This window comes from Apus apus, chromosome 3 (genome assembly GCF_020740795.1).
Source record: "Apus apus isolate bApuApu2 chromosome 3, bApuApu2.pri.cur, whole genome shotgun sequence".
NCBI lineage: Eukaryota > Metazoa > Chordata > Aves > Apodiformes > Apodidae > Apus > Apus apus.
The window spans coordinates 40,719,499-40,746,408 of NC_067284.1; the positions used below are offsets into that span (position 1 = coordinate 40,719,499).

General features: G+C 38.4%; 1 long non-coding RNA gene across 8 annotated transcripts in view; it reads right to left on the reverse strand.

Moving 5' to 3' along the window:
- Positions 1-26,910, reverse strand: part of LOC127382431 (uncharacterized) — a 177,584-nt gene that overhangs the window by 46,939 nt on the left and 103,735 nt on the right. For 5 of the 8 annotated variants that reach the window (XR_007888953.1, XR_007888956.1, XR_007888952.1 and 2 more), the window contains 2 exons: positions 24,125-24,228; positions 16,617-16,714 (listed from right to left, as the gene is read on the reverse strand). This is a non-coding gene — a long non-coding RNA (uncharacterized LOC127382431). The remainder of the gene's footprint in view (positions 1-16,616; positions 16,715-24,124; positions 24,229-26,910) is intronic. The other 3 variants (XR_007888958.1, XR_007888955.1, XR_007888954.1) reach the window with 2 other exon arrangements.

Sequence of the window (26,910 nt, forward strand, 5' to 3'; positions counted from 1 at the left end):
TCTAATTCAGTAGAGATTAAATTAGGAGACAGCAGAACCAGTTAATGAAAGTAAATCCACAAATAAGAACAAATCCAAAGAAAATAATTCTTCACTAAGCAGTGGTGATTTATCCAAGTCTAATACAATTAATATTAATCAAATAACGTAAAGCATTTCACTCAAATATTTATCTACATTCTTTAGGTAATTCACACTCCCACCTGTATTTCCTTTCTATAAACTCCTGAGTAGCAAAACTTCATCTACAAGTTCAATGGAAAATTAATTACATAAACTTTTCTACACTGACAAATGAAAACCAGTTTTAAAATTTGCTCATGAAGTAGTACAAATAAAGAATACCTTCAAGGAAAAAATTTAAATATTGCAGAAAAAAAAAAAAAAAAGTAACTGCATAACATGATATGAAATTATCTGTCTCTATTTTTTCCTGAGCTAATTTTCCTGTGTGTTCACCGTTTTTCAAGAGATTGAGCTACAGTACTTGTGATCAAAAGTAGGGGTCAACATGATCGTCTCTCAATAGCAAGCTTGAAATAAATCCTACTGATTTATGTTGGTTTGTTCCTCAGGTTTAGAAAGTCACATCAGATTAAAGTGTAAGGAGATTGCTTCAGTGAAAAAGTGCACATTTTACCTTGCACCTCTTCTCTAGCTCTTAAAGCATTCCTCTTCAAAAGCAAAAGAAATTACAGCACTATGAAACGCATGAAAGACAGCTCACTAACTTCAGCCTTGCATCTTAAGCATCTCTAGAACAACAAATGAATTTGCTTATATCACTTATATCTTGGAAAAGAAGAAGGAAAAAAACCCACAAAAGAAACGCTTTCCATGCTTAGACTCAGGATCAAATGTAGTGATTCTCAAGCCACTGGGCCTCACATTCTAGAGCCTATGATTATCAAACCTGAATGGAGAGTTATACAATTGGCTGTGATTCAATACAAACTCCACAACAAAAGCTATCATTTAAAACAAGAATACACACAAGTAAAACTGACCTCAATAAAGCCGAATTTCTCTAAACAATACACCAAATGACAATGACAGGTTGGTTACTGAATGTCCAATATTAATAAATTATTAATGCACTTTTCTGCATCACTGTGTTATGAAAAAAGACAAACGAAGGTGCTTTCACATGCTAAAGAGATTCCATTAGGTGAATTACTCTTTTGGACGTATGAGAATGAATGCCATAAGTGTAATAGCGACCAGTCTCTGGAACGTTTTTTTCCTCCTGCCTCCTTAAAATAATTATTTTATGCAAATTTTAGTCTTTCATCTGGCAAACAAGCAAATGCATTAACAAAGAGAATTACCTAGCATTTGTCCTACCATTGAGAACTGAGGTTTTGAACAAATCCTAAAAACTGCTGGACCATTAAATTTAACCTTCCTTCACTTGACCCTCGATAGAGTAGAAATAGAAGTGATACAATTACATGCCTGTTTACCTGTCAGTGTTGCAGTTTGTCTGTAAACTGTGGAAAACACAACATCCTCTGCTATTTAGGTCTTTACATTATGCCCTTTCTCATAATACCTGAGTCTGTCTGCCCAGGCACCGACTTTCAGAATAGCTGAATGTTATCTTGAAGAAAGAGCTACAAAAATGGGAGGAGGATGGCTGATTGCACTTTTCCAGTCATAAATTCTACCACATAAGCCAGTCTGGTTTTGATAACGAAATACCTGTTTATGAGTGATTTTAGTGAAATGAAGAGTTTCAGTTGCTGTTCAAGATGGGGAAAATGTTCCATCTGCTTGATCCAAGGGCAGTTCACAGAATGCATGAAGACAACAACAAAAAAGAAAGATGAGGAAAGGGAGAGAAATAATCAGAGAAGCATAGATTTCCAGTTTAATTTCTGGAAACAAGGGTTTTCAAATCTGCAGTCCCACCTCAGGATGCCCCAAACCATAGGTAGCAGAAGAAAACACCCCTGCATTTTCCAAAAACAGCCTCTTTGGTTTATAGTTCTTTCGTGGACTCAAGTCTCTCTTCCAATACAAAGAACTTTACATGTGATACAAAACAGGAGCAAAAGAAACTGAAATCAAAGTGCTCAGAATATTATCCTCAGTATGGTAAGCCCAGTTCCCCATTCTGCTCGGTTAGTTTTTCATATATATCCTCACTGAATTCACTCAAATCACTAAAACATAAGTTTAACAGGTGGGAGAAACAAATACTGAGGAGCAGTATGAATGCTACTTCTGAATTTTAAGTTTCAGACCATACAAGATTATTAATTTATTCTGTGTTTCCAAGGAGGACCGCATATATGTAATGTCAACATAGTATGTATGCTCATTATATATACACATACACACACACACACAAATATTGTGTATCCCTTAATTTTTTACATACACCATACAGAATGTCCACACAGTTTTCGAACCATATGAGTGAACCTTGTCTATCTTTGTACAGTATATTCACTGCAGATAACTGCTAATTCACCGTCCCAGATGAAGTCTAAAGGAGATAAGTTTCCTTCAGCTAAGAAGAAGGATCCCTACACATGGTGGCTCCCTGACCACTCAACAGAACCTACTTTCCACTTCCCAGTGTGTCAGTTGTCCAACAGCTCAGGACATAGAGCCAGCTGGCACAGCACCTGTGAAGAAAGGTGAGCTTAAAGGTCCACATTCAAATAAAGAATTAAAATAGTGATGATGAGCAGAGAATGGGAGACTTGTAGTAAAATTACTCTTGGTGCTGGGAACTTATAAAAATATTTTACCCAGTTCTCTGGATTCAAAATTCAGAGCATTTAGAGGTGCCAGCTCTCCCAGATGCAACCTCTGAAAAAAACAAATGGGCAACTAAGATATAATAGTCTATGATGCCAGATCAGTGCTTACCAAATCTGAAAAGCAGAAAGGACTTACTCCCTCCCCCATCTATACAGAGGAAAAGCAATGCACGAAGAAATCATATTTTTAGATAGCACTTGCATTGGGATATATCTAACAATTCCATCTAAATACATTACCCAGGCAATGTAGAGATGAAAATTAGGATGCAGTACAAGGCGTGTAGGTGTGCTTTCTGAGCAGAACTCTGAGTTCTGCTATGGTGACTATGAACTAGTTTTTAAGAAAAAAAATAATGCAAATTCTACCAGTCAGGTCAGTTGGAAGTGACAGCAGAAGGATGTGCACTAAGGATCAGTTCTACATACCTGGAAACAGAAACTAGAACAATCAACAATTGCTGTAAACAAAAATACAGTAAGCTGCCTTCCAGTTAGTATGTATATATTGATTTATTTGATGTATAATTATGTTTACTAACAACTGACACTTTCACTGTAAGGCCACAGTCCTACAGGACTGTCTTTTCTTTGAAACATGAAGCAAAGGAGCTGAAATTTCAAGCAGCATTCCTGACGACGTAATACCAACCTACAGGAAGATCATGACTCCTCAGGAACTCAACTTGTCAGAGCATCCCACCAAGAGTTTAAAAAAAAAAATTTCCTCCAGGATTGTTTGGCTAATGGAGTATGTCCTGTCACTAAACAGGAAAATGAAGTGAGAAGACAGGGCTAGGAACATAAACCCACCAAGAGCCTGCACAGCAGGCATTGAAAAGCTGAAATGCTGTAATGGAAGGGCAGCCTGGGACCACCACATAATGAGTCCTCATGGAACAAAAAGAAATCATTCCATTTCCCTACAATTAGAGTTGCTGCAGACTGGAATTGATTATGCAGACCTGATCAGCAGAGTTACTCAGCCTGGAAACTGCAATCCACAGAATATCTTGTGAATAACGTCTTGTGTCAAGGCTTGTGATTAGTATTCTGTTAGGGATTGATTAGATTATTTCAATTATAAGAGTTAACTCACACATGGGCTTTGAAAAAGTGAAACCATGTGGGAAATCCCTTGCATGGCCACAGTAGCACTCATTCTTAACACATTTGTTATGTGATACTAATTAATTTTAAACTGGATTATATATTCTTATGCACATAAATAGAAAAGAGACACTGCAAAAACAGAGTTGATAGGCCAGGGAAAACCTTTCTATTGCACTCAAAGTTTAAAAGCATTTGTCCTTGAATGCAACAGGGGATGGTGATGCTCTAAGTTGCATGGAGATGTGTGCAAATGCCCACATCAATAAAAAGGGTTTGTACACTGTTAAACACAGTCCTTGGAGGTAAGCTAATCAGTAAACTACAGAGTTTTAAAACTCTCAAGTGCAATCTTTGAACTGAAAAAAATATATCTACTAATGAAGTCCCCTGTGGGTTAACAGTCTAGATTTGGCAGCACACATACTGCTATAGCTGAATTTCAACTAGGCTGATGAACAGACAGCACTAAGAAAAGTTGTATTTAAGGACAGAAAAAAAGATGGGTACATATATTATATACCCAGTGATAAATACCTCTCTTCACAATTATTAGTGTTTAAGTGATGAAGAAGGACAATCTAAACATCGCTGAAAGGGAAGTGGAAAGTGAGACACATTTATGGATGGCTGGTTTCAAGCAATAGGTGAGGAGTCTCTCACCATATAAAATATAATAGGATTTATCATTATGAAAGAAGTATAAGTATGTATTTCCAGTGTATTGCACAGGAACAGGTATGATCTGTCCTTTTTTGGCCATAATGGTTTATGTAAAAAGGCACTTTTTTTGTTGTGCTGTTTAGCATAAAGTATTCAGTTTTACAACTAAACTTGAATTAGAATTTTGAATGTAATAAAAAATTATAAATAGAGTAAATAGTCAATTTGGTGCTCTGTATAGATTTTATAATTGTACTAATGTTGACAATAAAAGAAGAATTGTACCTGAAGCAGTGTGACTTATTCATTTTTAGGAACACATGATTTATCACATTGCAACCAAGAAGCTGGCTGGATGAGCCACATTATTTAATAAACATGATACTTTCATATGGTGTTATGATTTCTTCTCTCTAAACAAAAAAAAACAAACCTACAAAGCCTGCAAATTATACCAAAGTGGCTTTGGGGAACAATCAAAACAAATCAAGATCTCAGGTTATCAGCTTCTTAAAACTTCTCACAGGTTAGAAGCATAGAGACACAGGAAATAGAGATCTGGATTGAAAAGAGAAGTTTTTTTCTTTTTCTACAGGAATAACATCAGGGCTTTTAAAGATGCCATCAAAAAGGCCAGGGCAGTCAAGAGAAAGGGAGAAGGTATGCAGGAGGCAGCCCCTGGAAAAGTGGCTCCAGATAAACTGCAGGATTAGTATGCCCTAGCATATGTATGAGAAGAGAATGACATTCCTCCTCTCTTACCTACAAAAAGTCTTCCAAGCACAGCTACTTCACATTTTTTTGTCTTCCAGGTCGAAGGCTGACACCTCTTTGGCCTGTGGTTATGCAGTAGGAAGTGTGGAAAAATCCCCTTTCAGGCTACTTAGCAGAGCTGTTACAGGGAAATTAAGGGAGCAAGGAAAACCTGGCTTCCACATTCTGTAAGAAATTTGAGTCTTCATTTCTTTATTCATCATTCAAATCAAGTTTGAAGTTTCTGGTTTCATTTGGTTTTTGGTAGCAACACGTTTTCTTCTCGAACTAAGTAAAACTTGCCTTGCTGACATGTCTATTCTTTTATTTGCCAGATGGGACTAGCTTCAGAGGAGCATTTATGTTTAATCAACCCCTATCTTTTGAGAGTTTTAGTGGTATTTAGTGAATTCTTTAAGGGATGCAGAAAGCACATTTTGGGATGTGTTGAAGTCATCTGGGAAGAGGGGAAAGTGTTTGGCATTAACTTTTCCATAAAACAGAAGGGTTTCATAGCAAGCTGTTCAAAAATGCATATTGCCAATATAAACCAAAAGTAGAGATGCCACAAGGTCACTATAAATGTCCTCATCCTCTCATACAGAAAAGATCATTAAAGATGGACTGTTTGGAGCTACTATTGTATTGTTTTTATGGTGCATTTGGAGGGCATAAGGTTCATTCTTACCTGTCTTTCTGTCTTTGCTGTGGGTCAATCACGCTTACACTTCTCAGAGAGCTCCAAATTATTTATTAGTTGTTTAATAGGCACTGGCTAGAACAGACACTTTTTGTAGGTGGCTTCTGAGTTATTTGCTGCCTATAGTGATTGTAATTAATCCCATTATTTTCCTCTTTGGACATTTGGGGGAAAAAAAAAAAAAAAAGAAAGAAAAAAAGCAGTGTTTTGTAGCTGCAAAATGTAACTGCAAAAGTGTTAACCTGTATTCAGCAAATACATGGTTACTTGGGAGAGCTACCTAGGGATCACTTGTTTATATTAATGCAATTAAAAAGGGAGAGAAAATAAGTTTTGTATATGCAAAAAAGGCTGTAAAACTTAGCTGTTGTGCTAGAGAGAAAAACTTGCCCCCAAAGTAGATAAACTGAAAGGCTCTCTTTATTCATTCTGCCTTCTCAGAGACTTGTTTTAAATTATTTCTGCATTGTTATTTCCAATACACAACAGTGTAGAGAGACAACTACCAGGTTACAAATGCTTGGAGGGAGGCGAAGTAGAGGGCAGGTAGGCAGACATTTTTTAATGTTCATCTTCTACATTAAAAAAGGCAAGAATTACTATATTGCTCAGAACTAAGTCAATTTTATCCTGCATCTTTTCTGACAATGGACAGTAACAGATGTGTCAGAAGCAAGAGGGCAAGAAACACTACACTCTCAGCTTCCAGAAATCCATGGCTTAAGGTCTTAATAGGCCACTGTTTACATCTTTGAACTTAATAACTTGTGATAGGTTTTTTATTATTATTCCATTAATGTATTCAGTGATTTTTAACCTGTTTCAGAAAAAGACTTTCCTTGTTTGCTATAAACTAGCTGCCATTTGATACTCCTAGTTCTTTTACAGTGAAAAGGAAGAGTGAACAGCAATTCCCAAGAGCTATAGGTGCATCATGGACCTATTCAGCTGCCTATCGGTGACTTTTATGTGATCTCAATTTCTTTCCCATCTATTCTCTGCCATTCCACAGCTCAGCAACAATCTGACAGTCAGTGGACATGCCCATCACGATTCCAGGGTCTGTTTTCTGAGGAGCAATAGCTAATTTTGAAACATTACTGACTGTTCTAAGTATGGTTGTTTCTCTCTCAAGCTTACCAGTAGTGCTGTGTCATTGCTTATGGACAATATTCCAAGCAAAGAAATACTACAAAGACAATTAGTATTGCAAGTCTGTAATTTCTTAGGAAAGGCCTAAGACTGTCCGGAAATAAAGACATACTGTATTTTCATGCATGTAAACTGCTTTTCAGATAGCTCACATCCATGTGTGACCAGCTGTTTGAAAAGCAATCATGGTCGAATGCAGATCTTCACATAGTCTGCAGGAGGCCTGAGGAGCAGGGTAATGGAAATCAGGGTTACAAAAATTCCTGAGGAAAGAAGGGAGGGACAGGGATTGAATCATCTGGGGAGGCAGAAGACAAAGGGTACTAATGTGCAGGAAGGCTGCCACCCAACAGAGGTCTTTCTCTTGGAGCATTTGTTCATTTGTTCTTACCTATTACTCTCATTGCCACTACGCAAGACCTGAGGAATTCTAGTAATTCATTTTATCATTGAGGATATTATAGAAAGAGAAGGAATTGCCTGGTAATTTAACCGATACTTCACAGGCATTTATCTCTCTTTAGGTACAGCTATTTCTCTGTAGACACTACAGAGATGTAAGCTACAGAGAGGAGACATGCAGCAGTAGTGAGACAGCAAAACTGACATAAAAGCCTTTCTAGATCACTTATGTATTCAAGATTTGGGGGCCAAATAAACTGATGAAATAATGTAAAGGACTCAGGCACAATGCCTCCATAGCGATTAACAAACAAAGCAAGGCATTTGCTTTTCCTGGTTTCTAGCACCTTACATTCCTCCCAAAATGGATGTTTTTATGGAGATCAACATCTGTTTCAAAAAAAAAAAACAGAAGTGCTTATTTTTTTCAGACATTCCCAGAATAAAAATGTCAAATGTAAACATCTACAGAATCTCCAGATCTTTTTTTATTTTGAACTTTTGCACAGCCCTCATGAGACTGCATGCAGACTGAAAGGAATTCTTAACTATGCTGTCCTGTTTTTCATCTCCTGCCAAAGACTTCTTCGAAATTCACAACTCATTAGAACCTTCTGACTACTTAATAAACATAGCTTTGTATTATCACGATTATCACCTCATTAAAATATATATAATTTCAGAGTTTTATTGCATAATATAAAGATTCTGCTGCACATTTGTACAAAAATTACTATGCAGACTTCAGCTAATTGCACCTCTCAAGCCATAGTTCTATAAACCAGCACAAGCCAAACTACATATGAAGAATATTAGCTATTCCTCCATAATAAAAAACTTCTAGAGAAAGACCTAATAAATGTTAAGCTCAGCTTTACAGAAAACACACTTCAACCTACTCCTTTACACCTATAACAAAGAGACAATTCTGCAGCTAACACCTCATGATGTCTGAAAGGGTTTCTTGTACAACTGGGAGTTGCTTTTGTAATTATTTGTTTCAGGAAGAATATGACACGTGTCAAAATTTAAATCCAACCCGAACAAAAACTTGTCTAAATTGCATCACCACAAAACCCACTGGCACAGTGCAAGTCTTGTACTCTTGCAGACCTATCTACCCACAATCTGCCTGCACTGTGAGAGCAGAGTAGTAACTTCTGTGGTATGTTGAGCAGGCTTATAAATTGCAGTGGCATGTCAAGAAAGGCAACGTAACTAAGATAGATGATACCCAGCAGTACTTCTCACACACAATATATACATCTGCCTTTCTGTCAGAGTCTCTGAGGGTAGGAGGGAAAGGAGCCAGCAAGTCACCAAGTACAGTGAGGTGGAAGGTGGGTACCTGGCAATTGCAAGCGAAGACACAAAGAGGGTGATAAAAGCAGCAAACTCTTGTCAGAGGCAAAGCCCAAATCAGTTTGGGAAGAGGGGACTTGGAGAAAGATGTGCCCACCTAATCTATGCTTGCAGAGTGTTCATCTGAGCATTGCTGATTTTCACTTTTGAGTTGCCCACTAAGGCTTGAACTGCTTCCATCAATGTCACAAGGATAAATTCACAGCTGAGACATTGCAGCAAAACTGCCTCTTTTAATGCAGGGGAGCAGGGTGGCACAGCACATGGTCAACACAGTGCTCAGTCACACAGTCATTGACAGGACCGTCCTGTGCTGAGGCTGAGATAGTTCTTCACCATAAAGGGCACAGATCGCTACTGTTACATGACAAAGAAGACAAGGGACCAGATCTACAAACAGATGTAGTCACAGCAATTCTCAGCAGCAAACACTTACAGCTCCAGGTAGCTCTGCTGCCAGTGGAGCCATCACAGAAGGAGGAAAGGACAAGAGAGGGGCAACAAGGATCATCCAAGAGATGCCATGAATCAGGAGAAATATGATGGATGAGTATAAACAATGAGTGTGATGGAGAAAGGTTCAGTTTTTCATCTTCTTTCCTCACGTAAGACATGAGCAATGAATGGCAATAGTAAATGATGGATTCAAAACAGATAGAGATGATCCTTCACACGTAGTTCAGTGGTATTTTGGGTGCAATAAGGATTACATGGATTCAAAAGGGAACAGAAAAAGTCTTGGATGAAAAAAAAATCTGATTAGCAGCGCTGAATATAAGGCAGCACTTCTGATTTGGGGGCTACAAAAATCACCAGTCAGTGGTTTCTTGGAGAATATTTGGATACAATATCATTATATGCTTGTGTGTCTCTTGTACTTTTCCCTACATTTCAGTGATAGGATCATTGGTGACCATCAGAGACAGGAAATTAAGGCAGACTCAGTAAAGCCAGGCCTGTGGTCTTATGAAAAAGGAACTTCTGTTTATTCAAATAAATAGTTTTTTAAATGTTATGTATGAAGCCTCAGACCCACTGGATATGTTAGCCTAACTGCAAATATGACAGTGTCATGTATGCCTGCTCAGAGAGCACCAGCACAGCTCTCTCTTTAAGGTAAGCATTGATACTAGTAAGCTTTTTCTTACTAAAAGAATAGAGATCTATTCTTTTCCATTGCAGGCAACCACTGTGCTTTGGAATGAACTCGAATCCCTCTTGGATTTTTTATTAAATAATCATGGAGAGATGCAGAGGAAATCAGAAAGCTTGGCTCTAAGCTGACTGTCAGAGTGGGGCAAGAGGGAAGTATTAAATGAATATTTAATTAATAATACAAAAGGAGAAAGAAGGAAGCCAAAATAAGCAGGACAATATCACACTTTCATGGTATCTGGGAAACTTAGACTCAAGACCCTGTACCACGATAATCTGCAAAAAAGGCAACATAACAGACCAAAAAGAGAAAACGAGAGGAATGTGGTGGTTTGACCCTGGCTGGATGCCAGGTGCCCACAAAAGCTGCACTATCACTCCCCTCCTCAGGAGAGAGAAAATATAATGAAGGGCTCATGGGTCGAGGTAAGGACAAAGAGAGATCACTTCCCAATTATCATCACAGGCAAAACAGAAAAATCAGGGGAAATTAGTTTAATTAATTATCAGTCAGACTAGGATAATGAGAAATAAGACTAAATCTTTAAACACCTTCCCCCAACTCCTTCTCTCTTCCCAGACTCAATTCACTCCTGATTTTCTCTACCTCCTCTCCCCTCCAGAAAACACAGGGGAACAAAGAATGGTGTTTGCAGTCAGTTCATCACACATCATCTCTGCTACTTCTTCCTCCTCAGGGAGAGGACACCTCACACTCTTCCCCAGCTCCAGCGAGGGGTTCCTCCAACAGGAGACAGTCCTCTATGAACTTCTCCAACATGAGGCCTTCCCATGAACTGCAGTTCCTCACAAACTTGTTCCAGTACTTAAAGGGTATTTTTACAAAGAGTCACATGGAAAGGAGAGGGGTAATGGGTGCAAGTTACTCCTGGGGAGATCCTGATTGGACACCAGAAGAAAGTTTTTCACTATGAGAACAGTCAGACATTGGAATAATCTCCTTAGTGAAGTGGTGGATTCCCCAGCACTGGAGACTTTTAAGACTCGGCTTGACAAAGTGCTGAGCCATCTCATCTAAATAGTGTTCCTACTTTAAAAGGTTGGAAAAGGTGATCCTTGAGGCCCCTTCAGACCTGGCATTCTGTGATTCTATGAACTGCTCCAGCATGGGTCCCTCCTTTGGGGTGCAGTCCTTCAGAAACAGACTGCTTCAATGTGGGTCCCTCATGGGGTCACAGGTCCTGCCAGGACCCTGCTCCATCATGAGCTTCCCATGGGATCACAGCCTTCTTTGGGCATCTACCTGCTGTGGGGTGGGGTCCTTCATGGGCTGCAAGGGGACAGCCTGCCTCACCATGGTCTTCAACATAGGCTGTGGGGTAATCTCTGCTCCAGTACCCGGAGCACCTCCTTCCCCTCCTTCTTCACTGACCTTGATGTCTGCACAGTTGCTGCTCTCACATACTCTCACAGCTGCCATTCCTTTTGCTCAGCAACTTTCCCCCTTCTTAACTATGTTATCACGGAGGCTCTACCACTGTCACTGATGGGCTCGGCCTCGGCCTGTGATGGGTCCATCTTGGAGTCAGTTGGCATTGGCTCTATCAGACATGGGGGGAGCTTCTAGCCGCTTCTCACAATAAACACCCCTGTAGCCCCCCCTGCCCACTACCAACACCTTGCCATGCAAATCCAATACAACAAAAGAAAAAATTCTGGTCTTGAGAGTCTTTGTCCCTCTGATAAGAGATTAGAACTGATTGTGTTGTGAATCCTTACTTATTTATGAATTTAATTTTCTTTATAATAGAATGTACAGAGATGCAGAAATCTTTACATCAGAGCAGCAAAGACCACAATACCTGCACACAACAACATCAACAGTGTCAGCATAACAACTCCTCTCTTCACAAATAATGGGACTTTTGATCTCAAGAGTAATTTTAATTTGACAATGTCTAAATTTTTTTTCAGCTGTATTTGGTAACTGTATTTGCAACTTTGGTAAAATAAGGTCCTTCAGCTTAAATCATTCCTTTTCTCTTTTTCTTCTGGGCTTCTACATTACTGATGAAGTTTTTTTTTCTACACCTTTCTCTGATTTTACCTTAATCAGTAAGGAGGGTCTTGCTGAATAGGTTCAGGCTGTTAAATTTCTACATTCCTCCAATCCCTTCAGGATTTTCATTCCCATATAGTAGACTGCTAGTAGACTGCTAGGTTTACAAGCCCTTTACAGACCAAAAAGGCCATATTTCCCAGAGGAAACTATATAACAGCTGGCAGCACTTGTTTCTGACTGAGGAATTTGAAGATCAAAACTTAGCACTTGAATTACTGAAATACTTGAATAAACTCTGGATATTCACAAGCAAGATACATTTTATTACAAAATCACATATGCCCGTTCTCAAGAAGGAGGTTTTTGGGTTTTCTGTAAATGTTGTTTAGCATTAGGTCAGTTCTAAATTCCTTATCATCTAACTTGGAAATGTCTTCTTACAGGATTGCTAAAGAATAGGAATCAGCTATTGGTTTTGCCCTGGAGAAGTTGTTGGAGTTTTTTTCTGACATGTACACACTTTGACTCTCTGATGTCAGATACTAAACTGTCTTTGAAGGCTTCGTTCTTTAATTTTCCTGTCCATCATTTTTATAACTTTCCTGTGTATTCTGTTTATTTGTTTTCTTCACTTTGGTTTCATTTCTGGAGCTTTCTGCGGTTTATTATTGGTATTTACAAAGGTTTAATGCTGGAAAATATGCATGATTACTGGATTACACAAACAGAAAGCCAAGCAGTGCACACAATTATAACCTTCACCGACCGGTTATTAGGAAGCAACCTGACAAAGTTTTCAAGTGCTGCTCACCACTTCATCACCTTGACAGTTGCTGTGCTAGCCTAATTTAAAAAAAAAAAAAAAAAAAAAAGGACAAATCAAAAATACTAGACATAATAGCAGCACTTTGACAAAACAGGCAAATTTAGTTGCCATCACATTTCCCAACAATGGCAGTGGTGTAATGATACTGCAGCATCCTGCAATACCAGCATTATCTCAGATGGAAGAGCCTGTAGTACCTTCCCTCAGCCCTTGTAAAACTGCAGACTAAAGGTCCTTTTAGGTGTTTCATTTTAGGGAATAGTAAATAAAACTCATTAAAGGAAATGTTGTTCACGTTAGCCTGCCTTTTAGGAACAACAAGGCCTGAAACTGTCATACTATGTAAGTCAGGAGTTCTGCAACTCTTCATTTTTAAATTATATATGATGTTCCTGTCAAAACATGTCCCTCTACAACCTGAATTATTATTGTGAACAGGAAAAACATGGTGTTTAACTCATAGAAAGAAATCAAATGGATAATTTAGACTTCCCCTTAGCAATAAATAACATTCAAAGAAGTGACATAGAGCACATTTCAGCTATCAGCCATGAGTGGGAAACAAAGCTCAATGAAGCAATAAGGTGAATGGATTGATTCATTAGGTTTGCATACCAGCAGAATCTGGTTTGCACCCTGTCTTGAGTTAGAAGTCAAAATGAAAGCAGCTGCCTTGACTTTAGCCTTCCTATAATACCAAAAAACATCAGTTATGATCTCATCTGGAGAAAGCAGCATAGATCCCAAGCAGCTATACTAAGATGACAACAGGAAACCAAGGTAGCAAGGTTTTTCTGTGCAAGGGTAATAATGGGAGGTTAAAGCAGCAATCTTCATGGAAACAGAGACACATACAGTTGGAAACAACAGGAAAAGGTAATCCCTGCCCCTGTGGCACTGAGACATCATTTCCACTATTTTCGTAACACCTCCAGAACAAGGTGTACTTCCCAGTGACCACTGCTGTACCCAGTAGAGCCAAATGGGGAAGATTCATACAATCTTTATCACCATCTGCCTGGCTGCAGCTGTGCATTTTATCGAACATACACTTTAACAAATATAGCACTTACAAGAAAAACATTTTTAAAATCTAGGAGCCTGGTGAGACACTGTATTGCAAAGTCTGCCTGAAGATGCAGCTCTACCTCATACATAAAAACAGTCTCTAGTCACGCAGAACAGGAGATGCAGTTACTCTCTATTAAAGTTTCCTTGAGAAGCATTTTCTGGAGTCCACCTTTCCTTTTCCTAGTGTAACATCAAAGGATAGCAAATACAACATATCTACAATTTTGTTATATTGTGATGTTAGTATCTTATTCTACATTGCTTCTCCAGTTTACTCCAGTATTTTTGTCCTGCATAGCACCCAGAGAAATCTCAGTTAAAAGCAGTACACACTGTATGATTATTTTGTCAGTGTTTTTTCACAGTCTCCTGCCCATGTCACAAGTTCTGTTGACTTTTTAGTTAGTAACTTGATAGCCTTTGGTAAACATTTCCTTAAATGATAAGCAAACTCCATTTGTATGCTAAACTCACTGAACCACGTTAGTTAAAGCAATTACCACCAACCCACTCAGCACTCAGCCAAAACTTCTGTTCAGAACCTGCTGTTCAGCAGTTTCCCAATATTCCCAAAGTTTTCTCAAAGTAGTTTCAGAAGAAGTTTCAACTAACTTGAATCAAATCTGTTGCAAAAAAAATAAAAAATAAAAATGGGCAGTCTTTTCCTCCACCGTGCTACCAGGTTTTGCTTCTCTCTTGTTCTCCATTTCAAATGTCAGCTCCACCACTCAAGTAGTCAAATCCATCCTGACTATTAAGATAAGCTAAACATAGTATGGTTTTTGTAAATGTTGTTTAGCATTAGTGCGGTTTTGGCAGGTTCAGTCCACTCTGTAAGAGGTTAGTGATGTGGCTCCCTGCATGGTTGGACAAAGGCTTTTACCTACTGTTTACATATAATGGAGGAGAAGGAAAATGCTGAACTAGCAGTAGGTAACTGGAAATAACATGATGTATGAAATGAGGTATGGCTTCTTTTGATGACAAAACTAGAATATTCTGTCTGAAATTGACTGTGAAGCAATGGCATAATGCCTAATCGAAGCATGAAAGCAAGCTTGTGTTTCTCCTTTTGCTTCCTGTGAACAGCAAAATTTTAAAACTCTTGGGAGGAGCAAAGAGATATTCAAGGAAAAGATCTAGTAAAGTGCCCAGGCACAGTCACTTCTGAGAACCCTGATGATTTACAGAGCCAACTCTGGCTGTACAAGTTGTATTTGTTAATTTAATCAAGCCCTAGAAATAGTGAAACATAAGACTGCCCTGCACAAAGGCCCATACATATGGGGCCTGGTTTTCAAAATGAGTCTGTCTGGTTGCTAAAATTTCTCAAGCAAATTATTTACCACCAGAAAGTGATGCTTGCCTGCACAATTGCCAGAAAAATGCCCAATTTGCATATACAAATGAAAACAATGCCAGATTCAGTAGTGGAATAGCAGTGGTCATTCACTTCCAGCAAGCGGCATTGCTCCATCAATAACTGATGTCCCCTCCCCAAGGATTTCCACTGCATTAACTACTTAGTTTCTTACAGCTCTAACAGCAGAAATGCCTATTCCTTTGCTTTACATCTCTAATTTTGGTTCTTACCTGTAAAACTGGAGCTACGAAATAATGAGACGTAGTAGTGAGGGAGCTGACCGTAGTCACAAAATAATGGACATTTCCAAAAAGTTCTGCTTACTTCAGCTGGCAAATTAGCCATGCTGACACAATCACATCCCATACGAGCTTACCAAGTTGTGTTCACATGAATGCATTTTTTAACAGGAATATTGTTTTAGCCTTAATTAAGGCAGCAATGAAGGTTTCTTTCTGTTACTAGTGTTAAATATTGTCACCTCAAGACCAAGAAAAAGAGGAGATGCATTTGAGAACTTTAGTCTTCCTGGAGCAGCACAAATCACACCCCTTTCAGTGACTGGGTTTGAACGGGAAGCATTTATCACCTGGTAGAAACTGAAAATATTCAGGAAACATGCAATACAGGTTTGGACAGAAAGAGTTGGGGGGTTGGGAAATCCCTTTCCCAAAGAGATGGGGGAATTTAACTTCATTTCACAGCTTCCTTCAGTCTGGGAAGAAAATGTTTGAGAGATAGCTGGAAACAAAGACAAACATCCTTTAGAAGGCTTGCAGCACTGGAAAAGAATATTACAGCCAAATCCCTGCTGGCTGCAGTGAGAATCAAGTGAAAAAGCCTCCCTGTTCCTGCCAATTAAAATTTGTAGTTTTCTTTTGTAACCCAAACAAAGTCACTTCCATAGATGTTTTGTAACGTTTTGCTGCCTCTGTGTCTCCAAGAAAAAGGAAGCTAAACACCCCACCTTCACTGGATACAACATTTATTGCAGCTATTCTGCATGTTTTAAATGTGCCTGAGTCCCTTACAAGCATTTTATAGGAGCGAGAAAAGATTATAAGACTGGACAAAATCCCAGGACAACTATTATAAGAGTGTATTAAATGCACATAAAACAATTGCCTAAGGATACATTAATTTCTCAACATTACTCCAGTAGCTTCCAGAGACCTTGTATGAGGAGGAGCATATGCTCCTTTAGTTTCTTTTTAATGCCATTTCAGTAATATCACATGCCCATCAGTATCCTTGTGTTTTCCTACATGTGCACAGGAGGGGAGTGAGAATACCAGGAGTCCTCCTCTTGCTTCTGAGACTTCTTTGTTTCTGTGTATGTATGACAGCTCTTCCCATCTAAAAGCTAAAAGAAAACCAGAAAAATATACATCACCACAGAAGAACCCAGGTTATGACATATACCTTTGCAGTACTTTTAAAATATTTTGAGGGGTCCTGAAAATATATAGCTCAAGAAAAAATCAGAGGAAATACAATTCAGATAAAACAGCTAACCAGGAATAGCCAGTTGAACCACAAAGTCACAATGTTTTCTGTAAAGTGAATTAGGGAACAGCAATATTGTTTTTCACATCTGTTGGTTATACATTTGATGCTCCTGCTTAGAGCTGTAAAAAACACAAGTATCAAGCTTACATGTATTAGGGAAAAGAATATTCATAACAGAACTTCACCTCTTTTCAGCAGGACCCTGGGATATGCATAAGAATCAATGTGTTAGTTACATTGATTTTTTTGTAGAAAGGTTTTGCAAGTATGCTGCACACGTCCAACTACATCACAAACATAAATTTCAGTTTTACTGTATCTGTCTTAAAATGCACCAAAACACTTCTTGTAGGCATATTAAAAATGTATATTCCCAGACAAACAACATTTATTCTTTTATAGCACAAGTTACTATCTCTTTCCCCTTCCTTCCGTATTGGCTGAGATCTGTAGATAGCCTTGAGTATGGTAAAGAAACATGTTCAATTTTTCACTTACAGATAAGTAAAATTGTTTTAATGTGTAAAATGAAGGATAATAATCAAAGGAAACATCTAGGAATGTTAACATTTTAATTGAGACTAAACTCAATTCACAAGTTTTGCCACCCCCACTACACCTGAAAAAAGACTCTGTCTCCTTGAGATCAGTGCCCTCTGGGTTTGTGCTGGCATGCAATCAAAATTCTCATTTACTTCTAGCACTTCATTTAAAAGTAAAGGTATGAATTCTAGCATTTAATAATTCACTTCTCCAGATTACTCATAACTCTTTATATTATTCATTCTTTATCAGCTTCAGAAGTTAGAACAATTTATGCAGAATTGTCTGTCTAACTTCAATAAAAAAGCATCAATATGTCTTTCTATTCTCTTTCTCCCATTTGCTGCTCCAGTTAATCTGCCCTCTCATTTGTTTTTATTAAGTTTTGCTTTATTTCTGAAATTGAATCCTCAAGCTTAGCAAATGATGAGGCTGTTTCTTGTTTCAGTTCCTTAATTTCCCTCCTAAATTAGCTGACAGCCTGCTGGGGTGCCAGGGTGGACTGCTGTCTCTTTTTCCTACTGTTGTTAGGTTGTTCGTTCTTCCATTTCTTTGAATTAAACAGTAAAAATTTGTTCACTAATCATGTTGTTTTCTTAACTATATTGATGCCTCAGCTTTTCCCTGATGACTGTCACCTTTAAATAAAAAACAGGGGCTGATTTTTAAGGCTTATACACAGATCAGACACTTAGATATCTTCGGTCCTTGGAGTTTTACTGGATGTATTTGGTGCTGCCTCGAGGTGTATAAACCTGCTCTGTCTTTGGAAAGGAATATCATTCTCTCTCCAGCTGTTCCCTGTTTACATCATAGTGACTGAAGGTCATGTTTTTGGTGACATGCACCCGTGTTACCCCAAAGATATATTTGAATTCCAACATCTGAAAGACTTTGCTCAGATCCTACTGTGCAATTACTGAGCTACCATTTAGTGTAATACCACAACTGAACAATCCCATGGTGTGGAGAATGTGTAGGAATCATAACATATTCAAACACAAAGATCAGTTGTGGATCTCCTACCCTGTCCCTCGAATGCCAGCAGGGAATCATTTTCATCACAACTGGAGTACTTGCATGCTCCATCTGCTACTGCCAAAGAGCATCTCACTTATGCTGGTGTCTAAGCAATATTTGTCTTCCGCTGGGGGAGGAGGGTAGAACACTACCATAAACATTACCTGCACGATCATTCATTCATCTGAGCAGTAGTCTGCCTGAAAAGCTGAATTTGCAGCCATCTGTGCCTGTCATCTGCTTCAGTTGCAAACACATTAGAGGAAGGATCCCTAGGATTTCCTAAAAATTAGCATGTAGACTAAATGACAGTGTAAAGAAAGAATAACAAGAGCCACAGGTTTTCTTAGTCAAGCTGTTGACCAAGACAGAAAGTGAAGAAAGTCACCAGCTCTTACTTTTCAAAGTCACAGAAGCACTTAGCAGATTTATTTTTCTATTACTATAGTGGTTACTAGCCATTGTTTTCTCTTTACTATCCTCTTCAGAGCTAAGAAATTACTGGGCTAAATTGCTTTAGTCAGAAATGGGTTGCAGTGCCTTAATCAATCTGTCATCCCTTTCCTTCATTCTTCTGTTTATTCATTCAACTTTTGAACCCAAAGCAAGTCAAGAAATCTTGCCTCATGTCTGATCTTTTGTGGAGTTGCAATCACTTCTTTTAAAGATGCTTTGTAATCCATGCTCATTTTGCATGTAGAGAGTTTGCAAGATGTCACATGCTGTGCTGAATTCTTCTATCTTATGAGCGTGGAGGCTTCTTCCTTCCAGCTCTCCTCATCATGCTATACTCAGACTCCTGTCTGCCTCTTCAAATACTCAGACAATTGCCACATCAGAGACAACAAACCAAACTTCTGACTGATGGGTATGGTGACACAGTAACTATCTCATGGCAGGAAACCTTATTTACTTATTATCCAAACAAGTATAAAGTTACAGAAAAGTAAGACTCTGCTAGGGGAAAAACCTGAGATTCTATCTTTTGCAAAAAGAGTTTGGAGGGCAGGAGAAGGATCACCCCTCTAGAATAATTTAGACTTAGCTGTCTCACGACACTAGGAGAATATTCTTCGTCTTTGATCATAGATCTATTTAGTCCTCCAGGAGAAATTTCTGATTTTCCTTAAATTGCTTGTGTCCCTGAAGCCAGTCCAGATAACCAAGTCTTCTCTACCTCTTCACTTGGGGAACATTACTGGTAAGCCTGAAGTCTTTATATTAGCTAACGTTAGACCCCAACCTATGATCAGAATAGATCTGATACAGAAAGTGTATTTAGAGCATCCTTAAGACATGCTGCTTGGAGTTCATTGAGAGAGATTTTCAAAAGAAGAGGTGCGTTTTGTTATCTTTTCTGTGGTAGTTTAATGGTTAAAACACCTACCAAATGGAAGACCTAGTGCCACAGCAGCACATCTCAGATGAGAAGGATACTGAAGAAGAAGGTTTTGAATCACAATCGTTGAGTGGCTAAGAATACAAGATTCACAGGACCAGGTAATGAGCAAATTAATTGGAGTATAAATCTTCCCAAGGATTTACCAGTTGAAGACCAGGTCTCCTGGCTCTCTTCCAGAGTATTTATCGATTCTATTCAGTGCATTTGTAATTTAAAATGTGTAAACTTTCCAAAGAAAACAGATGAAAAGGTGCTAAACATAGAATTACTCTCATAAGTTCTACAACATTAGATAATTAAGGAAGTAGTAAAAGTAACTGTTCTAAACATGCATCCATTGTGAATCCACAGGACTTTCTTCTCCTAAGAAGGAACAAACAACAGGCAGCATATTTATTTTGCTCAGAAAAATTATTTTATAAAATTAAACAAATGCAGGAGACAAAATGGATATTATTTAGACAAGCATTATTTTTCAGAAACTTTCTGTAAACAAACTTAACGAGAGTATTTTTAAAATGAAAGTAAGAAAAATTTGATATCTAAAAATCTTTCAGAAATTCTTAGGCACTGTTCAGCTACTACAGATCCTCTTTAGAATACATAATTTTGTAATACTTCACGTTGAAAGCTGAAGAATAAAGGAATGCAAATGTCTTTAAAATTATCTGATTTTATCCCTGTATATTCAACTTGATAAATAAATTAATAAACTTTTGACACATAAGTTATCCCTTATTGGGGGGGAGGAAGAAAATGTTACTGTTTGCAAAGAGTAATAGACACTATTAGTACAGCAATGACAGAAGGCATCGTATTTAAGGGCTGCAATGTGACTGACTTGAAACAGCCCTCTGGGGAATTGGATAGGGTAGAGTGCATTCACAGAGAAAAAGGTAGGAAAACATCAGAGACTGCTCAACATGAGCTTTCATCAGCAAAGCTGAGCCCATTCAAGGTGTACTGGAGCTCTCCCTTAGCCTCTGTGTTCTTTTCTGTGAGTCAATATTCTATTCACATCACTGAAGTTTCTCAAAAATAAAGAAAACAAATACATGTGGCCCACAGATCTCATCAGAGTTTTGCTCCATGCTTGCAGAAACAAAACAATATATACATACCATGTACAAGATAGAAAGGATCTTTATTATTTCTGCCTGTTGAATTCTGAGTGCATGCTTTAAATTGCTAAGGAATGTGCACGTTTTGAATTGCTAAGGAATACATTTTCAGACACTAACAATACTAAACTGATAGTTAGAAGTCAACGTAATTAATTTAGAAGGCATAGAAGTATATCACTAACAGACAAAGTAAACAGCAGATATCAAAAATACATGCTAAACTTTCAAATCTAAGAAATGTGCTAGAAAGGCATGCACTTCTCATATTTCATAATACCCAGGTTATAATGAAGAGGAATAATGAAATCTGAAACAGGACATTTTTGAAATAATTTACATAGTGCTCCCATGATAAGTGAAGATCAAGTAGAATAATTAAACATTCTTTCTGAGCCAAAAGGGATAGGACCAGCCACAAAAACATGCAGGAGTAATAAAGCACTAAGTCTAGCTGGTTTTATCAGGAAATTCACAGTCTACTTAGAGAAGCTGTTACCTTTAGTCAGAGAAATGCATGAATAACAATGAAGACTAAAAAACAATAAATAATTATTTTTCATCGGCACAACAGAAGGCCACCCTTAACGTTGTAGGGGGATTTACTTGGCATAGGTTTGTTTAGAGTGTCTCACCTCCTCATTTAGGTAGCTGATATGCCCAAGGAACCCTAGAATGACAGTGGCTAAGGGAGACTGTAGAGGGACACAGCTCATCAGCCCCCAGACCTGTCTTTATACAGCTCCTCATATCAATACATGCAATGTTTTCAAGGGATTGGGAAGGAAAGTTGTCCTTGATTTCTTAAACTGAACATCTGAGAGTATTTTGGATGGCCTGAACACCGGTTAGAGTCATAATCTTAAAGAAACTGAGCAGTGGGGACTCATCCTCTTCTGGTAAGTTGCTGTGGTAGATCATTCTGGCCAAGATCTTTGGGAGTCTTAGAGCATTCAATTCACTGATTTTTTGCATGCCCATTTCCAATAAAAAACAGGAAGACTTAAGCATCTAAAATGTTTGCTGAGGTCTTAATGCCTTTTCAACCACCCACAGCCTCTACATGGAGCTAAAAGCCTTGTTGGAGAGAGGTAAGAATGTCACAGAAAGCAGGCTAAGACACATCTCTTCTGTGCTAAAAAGATCCTGAGGCCTATCACTTGTGTAACACTTGGTTCCTTCACAGGAAGAGGTGTTATGTAAACATAAGATGTATTCCCACAGACAAGAAATGACTTGCAAATGCATGTTGAAGGGAAGAAGATACAACAACACAGTGCCCATGGAGTACCACAAAACAAACAAATGCAAAAGCCAAAGGCTATGCACACATGAAGAAGATATAAGTCATCTTTACAGAAAAATGCATGTAATCCATAACAAAAAATAGAAGCAGAGGATTTTCTATACTAACTTAGATATACATTAGGCCTTCAATAGACCACACTTCCCCACGAATACCTAGGAAATCCAGTTTTTCTTGAGCCCATATAACATCCTTTCCAAAAATAAATATGAATAAATGTCACTAGGGTAGAAGTCAAAATAAGAGCAAATGTTTAAAAAAAATTTTCCTCCATATGCTGTATTGTGTTGTGAGTTTTCTAATCTGCCCTATATTGTAGTACCAGAAATGTTTACTGAAAGCCCTGCTCTGAAACATCCATCCCTTAAAGTTTATTCTCATCATCAAATACTGGTGATTACCTGTCCCAGATCTAAGTTACTTTTCCCTTCAGATTGATATGGTGTGCCCTGATCAAAGAAAATCAGGATGCAGTAGCTATGGGGACTTCAAATCCCTCCACAGTCATTCTGGTTCTCCTTTCTCCTAAAGGTAGAGCAAACCATACTCAGTACTGGTGATTTGCAATGATCAGAGCACTAAACGCTACAGACTAGTTTGGCTTGCTCTTCCAGAGGAGGATCACAAGTTAGGTCTGGCTAGCACTGGGTAATCTGTACTTAAGAGATAAATACAAATCCCTGCTTAAACTCCTGGATTACTCAGACTTTTCTGGGTTTGGTCAGCACCTTGGCCACAGTTCTGAGTCGTGCTCTGTTCAGTGCTATTCAGCCCTATTCAGACAATCCTTCCAATCAGCAGTTGTGATCTCCCGCATTAACAGGCTGCCATGAAAATCCATAAAAGACACGTCTTGTAAAAGGAAATCATGCCTGATAAATCTACTTCCTCTGGCCACAGGGGCTGTGATAGAAAAGATGGAGCCAGACTCAGACAGAATAAAATATTCTGATTAACCTGCTAAACCCTTCACAAAGCCTTACCGGTTATACCTTCTTACACATTCTTTTTAATTCTTTTTGATTACTTCTGTGCAAGCATAAGACCTGTTGTTTGATACTGTTTCCTTCCAGACTTCCCTCTTATCCTCTAAAACAAAAGATCCATCATGAGACCAGCAAAAAAGCATGACTGCACAACTGCCATCTGTCCATTTTTCATACAACCCTATAACAAAAACCTGAAGAAGAGGAAGAATTATGAAAAGAGATGCTTCTCTTCCTTTCCAGCTTTAACTGAAGCACTCCAGTAATGGCTCTTCTCCATATTGCTGGCACTATTATCCCATCTTCCTTTGGCATAAAAACTGGCTTCTTATCTCCTCTGAGTCTCCCAGCTGTTTTGCAGAATCTGCTGCTGGTTTTGGATGGTTTCAGAACAACTTTTATCCATTTTGAAATTTTCTCATAAAATAGAGTGCCCTTGTATTTTGATATTTTCTGTTTTGTTGCTTTGACCACAGACATGGAGAGTGTTTTCATCTGCAAGACTAAGTAAAAAATAAGTTAAAAAGCATCAGGTTGCCCCTGTAAAAACAACTTTATCTGAAAAACTGAAATAAATTATGGTGGTCTAAAGAAAGACTTGGAGGAGTGTTTAGCCATGGTTTTCTGCCATTACTTTTCTTAAATAATGTATTCTTATCTCTTGACACTGACAGGACTACCTTCTATGCTTGTCTTCAGATGAAATTTGAAGGATAAGAAAAACACTTCAGATTATTTGCTGCAGGGAATTCTCACCAACATAAGTGACAGAGGTTTTAACCCCTTGAAACAACATATCTTCTCTATTTCTAACCAATTTATGAGTGGCTACATGGCAAATATAAAAAAGACAAAGAGTACTTATTCTAAATCCGGAATACATTACCTTGTCAGAGGTCCGTTGTGATAGAGGAATGTTGCTTTGGGTATTTTTCTCACAAGTAAATCTGTATAACAGCATAGATACCAACAGACACAAAGTGTGTTAAACTGCAAAGTAATCCAGAAAGAGGATAAGCATTAAGAATTTTCTATTTCTGGTGCTTTAACTGCTGCTTAATTTAGTTTGTTGAACCATCAAATTGGTTTAATTGAAGGAGACAAATATATTATACCATTCAAGAATCAATTTGGAGTCCCAAATATATTTCAAATTAACCTTCCCTTTTATTACCAGTTTCACTTCACTTAATTTTTCAATAGTCATTTAGGATAACAATGTATTTCACAGTAGGTAATGTTTATGTATATTCTTTGTGTTTATTTTAAACCCACTATAAGAACAAAAGCATTTCTGCAACTCTAAATTTTTAATCATATCAAGAAGCTAATTCCTGCCAATAGCAGATGTATTTGGAAAACTTAAATCTATTATCTGCCCACCAATTATTACAAAGTTGATTATTTCATTCCTCAATTAAGAAGGGAAAAGATGGAAAGTGGTATTAAATGAAATCTGGACTTAGGGATAGCCCTATATAAAACTATTACAAAATAGAGTAATTGTCACTATCAATTCGAGTTTGGTTTCTAAATGAGAATAATTCTGATAAAGATCTTGAAATTTTTCTATAAGAATAGTCCCTATTTCAATACTTTCATCAGTTTATGCAATGTGATCATGCCTTGGTGAATCAAAAGCTTTGGCCAAGCCTATGGAGATTACAGCCAATTTATCATTACCACTTTATTATTAATAACGGAAAGAGAGATCCTGTCTTGCAAGCTGGCATTGCTATGAAATATTTTTATCACCTCTTGCAAGGAGAGTAGCCAAAATCTTAATGTAGAACCCTCTCCTAATAGAGCAGGTAGTTACAAATGTGCAACTGGAAACCTTTAGTCTTAAGGAGAAAAGTGGCCTCATTTCCTTGAAGATATTAAATAAATTGTTAAATATGTAAAACATAAATTAATGTTTCTCATCTTTTCTGGGGACGCCATTTAAAAGTGCTTTATCACTTCTTATCATTCTATTTTCTAAACAAAAATAGAGCTCTTATTACTAAGCATTTAGCCATGAAAGAAATACATTTTCACTTTGCACTATATGCTGCCATTTCCAAAATGCCTGCTTAGGCACCAAGGTCTTTCCCAAGTGGAGAGCATGCATAAAAACTGTAAAGCCCAAACTGGGTAACAGTTGTCCTGTGCCTTTTTGGTATCATCTCTCTTCTCCACTGATGGATTTTTTGGTGTGATGTATGTTATTCAAATTGTTGTTTGCAAACTTAAATAGCACAAGCTAAAGGTCAAGACACTAATGTCGCCTATTATGTTTCTGGCACCCTGGGATGCTGCTCAAACATTCAGCTACAATTCATCTTTCTTTGTGGTGAATTTGGAATGAACATGAGAAATTCTTTTTCAAAGCTGGCTATGTAAAAGGGACTTCTAAATAAGCACTGAAAACTGCAAGTTATGTGAAGGCAGCTCTGCTCAGATGTTTTCATACAGTGTAGTTGTGATTAATCAGAAGTTTGTTCATTAGGATTGTGTGTTTAATTCCACCTATGTATGGTGGTATGTCTTTTCCCTCTGTTTCTACTATTCTAACTAGGCAAACAGAGGGCATATCTACAGGATGAACGTTTGCAACTTAACCATATCAGCAGAGCATTCTTTCAGCAAAAGCTTGCGGTATATTGGGTTAAATTAGCCAGCAGTTCCATGGAGGTGATTCTTCCTCTCTATTCAGTACATGTGAGACCACTTCTGCACTGTTCTGTCCAGTATTGGGTTCAGCAATACAAGACAGACATCACCATATCAGAGCAAGTCCAGCAAAGGCCACCAAGCTGGTCAGGGGCTGGGATACAGGATAGCAAAGGAGAGGATGCAGGAGCTGATCTTGTTCAGCAGCAAGGGGGGAAGGCTTCAGGGAGGGTTCTTATTACTGTCAGCTGAAATCCCTGGTGACTGGAAGAAAGGAAACATGATGCCCATTTTATAAAAGGGTAGAAAGGAAGACCTTGGGAACCACCAACCTGTCAGCCTCACCCCTGTGTCTGGGAAGATCATGGAACAGATCCTCCTAGAAGACATGCTAAGGCACATGGAGGACAGGGAGGTGATTCAGGACAGCCAGCATGGCTTTACTGGGGGCAGATTCTGCCTAACCAACCTAGTGGCTTTCTACAATGGAGTGACTGCATCAGTGGACAAGGGAAAACCTATAGATGTCATCTATCTGGACTTCTGGAAGGCCTTTGACACGGTCCCCACAACATCCTTCTCTCTAAGCTGAAGAGATGCGGGTTTGATGGGTGGACTGTTCAGTGGATAAGGAATTGGCTGGATGGTTGCATCCAGAGGGTAGTGGTCAATGGCTCAACATCCAGATGGAAAACTGGGGTCTCTACTGGGACCAGTGTTGTTTAATATCTTCATTAATGGTATTGACAGTGGCACTGAGAGCACCCTCAGCAAGTTTGCTGATGACACCAAGATGGGTGGTGCGGTCAATATGCCAGAGGGACAGGATTCCATCCAGAGGGACTGGGACAAGCTGGAGAATTGGGCCCAGGGGCACCTCATGGGATTCAAAAACGCCAAGTGCAGTGTTCTGCACCTGGGCCAGGGCAACCAGAGATATGAATACAGGCTGGGGGAAGACATGCTAGAGAGATCAAGAGAGGTTATTCTGCCCCTCTACTCTACCTGATGAGACCT